The following is an 8,729-nucleotide window of genomic DNA, read 5'->3' as shown; positions in this document are numbered from 1 at the left end:
AACAATAGATCAGGCAATTAAATATTTCAACAATAGATCAGACAATATTATTAATATTTCCATTGCAGAAAATGTTAGAAGCAAAATTACCTAAATGCATAAACACATGTGTTTCACTATTCATTATTGCATTCACAGAATTCATTTTAAATATCTGAAGAGGAACTGATAGACACAAGAAAATGGAAGCTTTTTCTTCTGTAAACAAATTTCCAGTTGGCATCATTTAAAATTCTACATTTCTTCAATATTTTCAAAACTGTGTTTATTTAAGTGAGAGTCATTTAGGAACCAGACAATTGATATTTCCTTTGTGACTACAAAAAGGATTTTGCAAAACATACAGTAGTGATAAGACGTATTGACAGAACTTAACACCTTGATATGATGTACAATATATAAATGATCTCCCATTCTGTTCTGTTTTTAAAGATGTTCTTCCCCCAGTTTCTGCATTTCCATGGGAGTGAAGTTCTACACGCTTTCTGCTTCTGCATGATGCAAAGTGGAAAACAATGGACCATTCGGCCAGCTTTCTGGGTCCATTGCTTGGTGCTATCAAATGCATAACTTAGCTCAGTGATGGCGAACCTAAGGCACGGGTGCCAGAGGTGGCACTTGGAACCCTCTCTGTGGGCACACATGCCGTTGCCCCAGCCTTGCCTCCCCCCGCGACCCCCTCCTCTCCAGCAGCCCCCCTGAAGGAGACTCGCCCTCGAGTGTGGCCCACACGGAGCAGCGCAGCCAAGGACATGGCAGCCAGGCAGCGTAGACAAGACTCTGCCCTCACACCCCATCATGCAGCTGATGCTGCAGGGTGTGGGCAGAAGATGTGGCCCCATAGCGCTGCTGGGCTGCCTGGGTGATCTGCGGCGGGCCCTGGAGATGGTGAGTGATCCTGTGGGCAGGCAGGGTGGGGGATGGGGGGAAAGCAGGGTCGGGCAGAGGGGTGGAGTAGGGGCGGGGCCAGTTTTTGGGCACTCGGTCTCTAAAAGGTTCGCCATCACTGACTTAGCTCCATTGAACTAATGCTGATTGTAGAATTTTGCATGCATTTTTTTTTTTACTAAAAACTAAAAAACCAGGGACCAAACAATGTTGTATGCTATATTCATGGAGCAATTCAACATGGACTTCCACTGTCTTCAGGCAAGCAGTAGTAACCCAGCTGTCAGAAATATTCCCCAAAGGAATGTAACCCTATGTCTAATCAACCAAAGATGAACTTCAGTACATTTTCACTACAGCGTATGAGGGTGCATTTACACAAGCTTTGCTGACATTCACGAGAGTTCAGTAATCCTGTTTGTAGCAATCTCCCTTCACAATTCCTTAAAAATGTAGCCATGGTGGGCAAAAGAGCAAGGTCGGTTGAAGTCTCAGAAGGAGCCAGTCACCTGACATAATATAAGGATTAAGATTAATGAGCTGGATTAAATAGCTTCAAAGAAATACAGCTCAGCCAGCCAGTCACTTTTTTTAAACAATGTATGCAGACTTATTTTTAGAATCAATTATAATGAGAATACTGGTATTCACTACCTTCCCATGTGATATTTTTTTTTCATTTGTTAAACGCCTTCCCCAACAGATTAACTCTTCTGAGAAATTGTAGAAATGTGGGCAATATATATGTGGAAGGCTCTCAGATGTGAGGCTTTAGATCTGACTAATCTTATAGGCCCCACTCTTAATCCCTCCCTCAGCTGGAGTTGTGGCTGGTCATGCATGTACAAAGTGACGCCTAATGTGGTTCTGTGTCCCTGCATGCAGACACAGTTGGGAGCAGCTGATGAAGCATCCACACAAACCTGGAAAAAGACACCAGTCCTGATGGCAAGAAAAATAAAGAGATGCTGTCAACCGCAGAACTACCGGAAGTTGAACTGCTGTGTTTCTTTGCAAAACGGCTTGATCCTCTAATGCTGGGGCCAACTGTTTAATTTATTTGTATCCTGCCTTTATTATTTTTACAAATACCTCAAGGTGGAAAACATATCCAACACACCTTCCTGCTCTTATTTTCCACACAGCAAAAACCCTGTGAGGTGAGTTGGGTTGAGAGAGAGTGACTGACCCAAGGTCACCCAGCTGACTTTCATAGCTAAGGCAGGACTTGAACTCACGGTCTCCTGCTTTCTAGCCTGGTGCCTTAACCGCTAGATCAAACTGATTTTATTTATACTTATTTATATATACTCTTGATTAGACCTACTGCACTAAAAAATACTAAAAAGGAAGAATACATATATACATATATACGTGTGTGTGTGTGTGTGTGTGTGTGTGTGTGTGTATGACCAGTTATAAGAGTAAAAATCCGACTCTTGGGTATGTCCATATTATAGAAACCAATAAATAATGATCACCAAGAGAATAAATAGGAAATATTTAATAAATCAAACCTAGCTTTCGTCGGGTGCTCCCAACATCGTCAGGGTTTAAAAAAGGCAGTCTCTGGGAGAAGCTTACATACAATCTCTAATTGCCTGCATCTGGCTTCGAGATTGTGTAACCGGTCCCAGCTGGCCGTGCTTTTGCATTCCGAGTGCATCTCTTCTGTCAGCGTGTGGCTCCTTCCCATCTCCTCTCCATACTCCCCCACGTATGCCTCTATCATTAACTCTGGGGCTGGGAAGGATCCCCTCAACTCCCCCACTGATGGCAATTATCTCCATTCCCCCACATCTATGCACACAACTTTCTTTACTAGGTGTGGGGCATGGATCGTTCAATTTTCTTCTGGCCCCATTGCGTGCTTCAACTGAGTTGTGATCGATCCTCCTCCCCCTTAGTGGTTGTAATCTAGGTGTCCCACCTTGTTTTATAATATCTACCTTCCTATCCCCTTTCATACATGTTATCCCAGTTTGTTTATCATCCGTTCTGACATCCCTCTCACTTTGTTCCTGAGGGCTGTTCCTTCGTGCCGTGTCAGGGACGGGACCTTGCCGCCCCATCCGCTGCTGGTCAATATTTTGTCCGTTCCCTTCAAATCCCTTGTCCTTATCCTCCCTCCCCAGGGGGTTCCTCCGCTGCGGTGGTAAACATTCCCCGCTCGCTGTCCCCTGTTCCCCCATCAAATCAGCCGATAGTAGACCCCTCCCTCTTCTCTGGCGCAATCTAGTTGCTATCGTATACTCGTCAGTTCCACTCGCTGAGGTGTTGCCTCGTCGCCGACCGGGTGTTAAATGGGCATCCGTATCATTCGCGTCAAGGGTGCCTGTGGGGGCCTGGGCAGGAGTGGGACAGATCTGAGGGTCTCTGGCAGAAGGGGGTGGGACCGGGGCAAGTGCCAAGGCATGGTCCACCGGGGTAAGTGTCAAGATGGCTACCACAAAATTGTACATTGGCTTCCGGCTGGCCTGGGCCAGGGCCAAGGCAGCGGGGGCCGTTCCCTCACTGTTTCCAGGATGGCTTCGCGGGCCACATGAAACCACTTCACGGGCCACATCCGGCCCCCGGGCCTTGTGTTTGACATGTCTGATCTAAAGGATAAAAGGCTGGGTGGGGGGAGAGACATGATAGTAGTTTTCCAATATCTGAAGAGCAATAATAGGAAAGAGGGTATAGATTTATTCTTTGTAGTTCCTGAAGATAGACAACTACCAATGGGAGGAAGCTTTACAGAGAAAGTGTCTATGAAGATACTCAAATCATCCAGGTCATGGTTGTCCCAAAGGTGCTTTTCAAAAGGCAACTGGACTTTCTTATTTTTTTTCCCTTGAAAATGTTTTGCTTCTCATCCAAGAAGAACTGAAGAAGCTTCTTGGATGAGAAGCAAAACGATTTCAAGGGAAAAAACCAAGTAAGTCCAGTTGCCTTTTGAAAAGGACCTTTGGGATTTATAGAGAGAGATGCAAACTTGAAGTAAAAATAACAACAACAACAACAACAACAACAACAACAACAACAATAATAATAATAATAATAATAATAATAATAATAATAATAATAATAATAATAATAAAGTTGGAAGGGACCTTGGAGGTCATCGAGTCCAACCCCCTGCTCAGGCAGGAAACCCTACACCAGGGGTAGGCAACCTCGGCTCTTTTATGACTCATGGACTTCAACTCCCAGAATTCCTGAGTCAGCTGTGCTGACTCAGGAATTCTGGGAGTTGAAGTCCATGAGTCATAAAAGAGCCGAGGTTGCCTACCCCTGCCCTACACCATTTCAGACAAATGGCTGTCCAGTCTCTTCTTAAAAACTTCCAGTGTTGGAGCATTCAGAACTATTAGACAGTAAAACAACCTGCCTCTTGTAGTTATAAGTGCTTCATCATTGGAAGGTTTCAAACAAAGATTGTACAGACATTTATATGGGATGGATTCTTGCCCTCGAATGAGAAGATAGTCAAATCTCTTCCAACCATATGATTCTATAATTGTTTGCTTTATTTTAAATTGAGGGGTCCTTCGTGCTCTCTGCACTCTTGCAGAAATTTCAATACCAAACTAGGTAATATCAGTAATGTTATGGAATGGGGTTTGCTCTCAATTCATATGCTTAGCCCTGTCAAGTGTTTGTGGGAGTGGTCTTGGTGGGTTTTTGGGTTATGTTTTTACGGTTAGCTTGTTTGACAGTTCCTTAATTGGGGTATTGTTCACTAATAATAATAATAATAATAATAATAATAATAATAATAATAATAATAATAATAATAATAATAATGTTGGAAGGGATCTTAGAGGTCATCTAGTCCAACCCCCTGCTCAGGCAGGAAACCCTATACCATTTCAGACAAATGGCTGTCCAGTCTCTTCTTAAAAACTTCCAGTGTTGGAGCATTCACCGCTTCTGGAAGCAAGTTGTTGCACTGGTTAATTGTTCTAACTGTCAGGAAGTTTCTCCTTAGTTCTAGGTTGCTTCTCTCCTTGATTAGTTTCCACCCGTTGCTTCTTGTCCTGCCTTCAGGCACCTTGGAAAATAGCTTGACTCCCTCTTCTTTGTGGCAGCCCCTGAGATATTGGAACACTGCTATCATGTGCCCCCTCATCCTTCTTGATTGTTGATCTGACGTTAAGGTTGGTGTTAATCTGTGCTCATCTGGATTGCTGATGGGGAGGGTTTTTTTTAGTGTTTTTGCTCCCTTTTTGGCTTGTTGATCATCTCTTTTGCACAGTTTGTAGATGTTGTTTATGTCTATGTGTGTATTAATGGTCAATTGTCAGAGTGCCAGGCTTCCAGGAATCCTCTAGCATTTTTGGAGTTGGCTTGATCTAGGATGGTCACACTTTCCCAACTGAAACTATGGTTAAGTGTGTCCATATGTTGTGAAATTAAAGAGTTTTCATCGTGTCTTCTGATGGCTATTTGGTGTTTATGGATGTGTTCTGCTAGTCTTGTGCATGTTTGTCCTACATAGTGGTCGTTGCAGTGTTTACATTGTATGTTGTAGATGACAATCAAGAAGTGAACAATGCCCCAATCAAAGAACTGCCAAACAAGCTAACAGTGAACAGCCCAACCAAAAAGAAACCATCAAGACCACTCCCATTAACACTGACAGGGCAAGCCACTAGAATATAAATTGAAAGCAAACCCCATAACAACACTGATGCTGTTACCTAGTTTGGGTAACGAAATGTCACCAAGAAAACAGCCAAGCTCAGAGAACAACGACCCCTCAGTTTAAAGTAAAGCAAACAATTATAGAATCATAAGGTTGAAAAAAACCTGAATATCTTCTAGCTCACCTCCTACCCAGGACAAGAATCTGCAGACCATCCCATATAAATGTCTGCACAGTCTTCCAGAAGCTATGCCCAGAACCCCTCATTTTAATCCAGAGCTACGAGTATTCTCCTTTATTGTTACTTTAAATTAGTCTCTGTACATCACTGAGCAAATCTCAGTTCTCTCACAACTATCAGTGTACACAATAGTCATAGTTTGAAGACTAGTTTCAAATAAGTGATATACTGTAGTTGCTAAGAATGGTGGTGCTATTCCTAGTAATAGGAAAAGAGTTAGATGTAGATAACATCAGATTAAATGGAAATTCTGTTTTATAGAAGGACATATCTGGTAACCAGAAGCCTCAGAACAGGCTTCTACAATATCTCAGAACAGGCTTCTAATAATAAGATAAGAAGATAACATTTATTGTCATTTTTACTATGAGCACACTGAATTCTGTTGCCTGCTCTCAAAAGAAAGTATATACAGTATCTACCTATACCAGTGGTTCTCAACCTTTTTAATGCCGCGACCCCCAACCGGTCATAAGTCGAGGACTAAACCGGTCGTAAGTCGAGGACTAAACCGGTCGTAAGTCGAGGACTACCCAATCGGTCGTAAGTCGAGGACGTTCCCCGCCCGGGAGCACCGCGCATGGGTGGTTCTGCCCCCTGCGCCGGCCGAGGCGTAGCTGGCAAGCGGCAGAGACGGAGCAGGCCGACCACCAGCTGGCCCAGCCCAAGGGAGGTAAGGCACCTGCCGGAAAAGGGGGGAAAAATGGCTGACAGCCTTGCTTGGCGATCCCCGTGAAATGGTCGATCGACCCCAAATGGGGTCACGACCCATAGGTTGAGAACCACTGACCTATACACATATATAACACACATATACACATTCTAGATAGATAGATAGATAGATAGATAGATAGATAGATAGATAGATAGATAGATAGATAGATAGATAGATAGATAGATAGATAGATAGATAGATAGATAGATAGATAGATAGATAGATAGATAGATGCTATATGAAACAAAATTGGCTGAATCTGGATGTTCTGCTTCGGGTATCATGAAGCCTCCTACCAGAAGGTAACAAAGAAAACAGGTCATGAAGAGGAAAACATATACAATAATGTATATGAGTAACATCATTGTTGAAATTAGGAATGGTTTCTTCTATAGGAAAAGAATAAAAGTAATTGAAAGGTTTTCTCTCTCTAGAATTGGTTGTTAAAGATAACCCTGGCTTCTGCTTTAGACTTTTTATTCAGATATTAAAACTACCTCGATCTGCTTCTATAGTCAGAAACACCATGGGACTTAGCAGGAGAATGTTATATACCCTTTCCATATATATCTGGGCTTCTGGAAATATTTCACTCATTCACACTCTTTTTGTCTCTCAAAGTTGTAAAACTGGATATATCTTGCCATCTTCTGATGAACATGGAGAATATTCTTTAAATCCCTTTTGCGAGTACCCAATATTTATATAATTACTGGTATTACTGTCCAAATAATTATCTTCAAAAGCAATAAGAATTCAGTGCTGATGCTTCCTTTTTATATCAGAAACATACTCAGTATTCATCAAGGATTCCTTTTTAACTGTCTCTTTCATTCTACCTTCCTTTAATTGAAAGCTTTGCATTTTTATTTTCCGGTCAACCGTTTCAGCATTTATTCTCTTGGATAATTATTGGCTACCTATTTCTTCCTGCCTTCTGTTCCCACTATTCCAATACATTGAATTCCTTGCTCCATGGTATTTACAGGTGTGTGTGGTGTGCACACGTGCAGAAACACAACCAAACATAGATTTCAGATTCCAACATTGGTTTACTCCTTTATTGTTTATAATTTCATTGTTAAGGGGAATTCCACACAAGTGTTACTGTTTTATTGTATGTAGACTCTTCCAAAAACTATTGTAGCACGGCATGTTGCTGTGCTTGATTCTAACCAACAATATCTTTTTAGGATACCATATCCCAGTTCCACCTCTACCCTTTGTGGGAAGTCAGCCCCCCCCAGAGAAGGAAACATTAAAGAGGCAGAAAAGCATGCCCAGTTGTCTTAATAGCCCCAAGTCTCCCTCCCCCAAGCAGAAACGAGCTCTGTAGAAATGCAGATGTAAATAATCCAGGAAGGTTGGAGGCCGCCAGCTAGAAGCTTAGGAAGATAAAGACACCTAAAATCTACATACTCCACCCAAAATCTAAAATAGGACATAATAGGATTAACCCACAGATGCCAAAGGGCACACCCAGACTCAGGTCAGAATACATGACACAGGAAATACAAAGCCTCAAACAGGAACAGGAAACAACTCCAAACAACCCCCCCAGAGGTTATAAAAACCCACTCCCTACGTGTGCTCTTTTCTTTTCTTCCAGAGCCATCTTTCTATCTGGCTCTCCTCTTCAATAAACTGCAACCTTCTTTCTAAAGCAGTCACCATGTTGTTTATTCCCGGCTTGGACTGAACCACGATGAAGACTTTTCCTTCAACACCTTCTTTTTCATTTCCCCTGCCCCAAGAATCAGAGGGCATCCCAGGACAATAGAGTGGACTCCATCCTTTCAGGACTGTCCTTACTTTCTACAGTGACCTTGAAAATGTATATATTTTTAAAAATGGTTTCTGATCATGTTTGAATTTGCTGCTGGTATGTATTATGAAGGAGCATATTTTCTTTATATAGAAAAGAAAGCTAGTTGAATTATAGGTGAGATCCAGCAGAATTATACACACACACACACACACACACACACAAAGTGTGATCCCAAATAATATTTCATATTTAGGAAATTGACATAGTACCAACAATCTTGTGACTGAGCAAAAATTGCAGTGTGAATATTCTGTTCAGTTATTGTCCTCCACTGAGGATATTATGTGGCAGTAACCACATCCATGCAATTTCATGAACACATCTGAATGCGCAATAATTTTTTCACAATATGAAACCAGGGTTATACGTGTCTGGGATCTAAGGAAGAAAGCAGATGTTGAATCATCCCAGGGTGGCAACAACTGAA

This window comes from Protobothrops mucrosquamatus, unplaced genomic scaffold (assembly GCF_001527695.2).
Source record: "Protobothrops mucrosquamatus isolate PMUCROS unplaced genomic scaffold, P.Mucros_1.0 scaffold2638, whole genome shotgun sequence".
In the NCBI taxonomy this organism is placed as follows: domain Eukaryota; kingdom Metazoa; phylum Chordata; class Lepidosauria; order Squamata; family Viperidae; genus Protobothrops; species Protobothrops mucrosquamatus.
Note: the sequence above shows the minus strand (reverse complement) of the source record.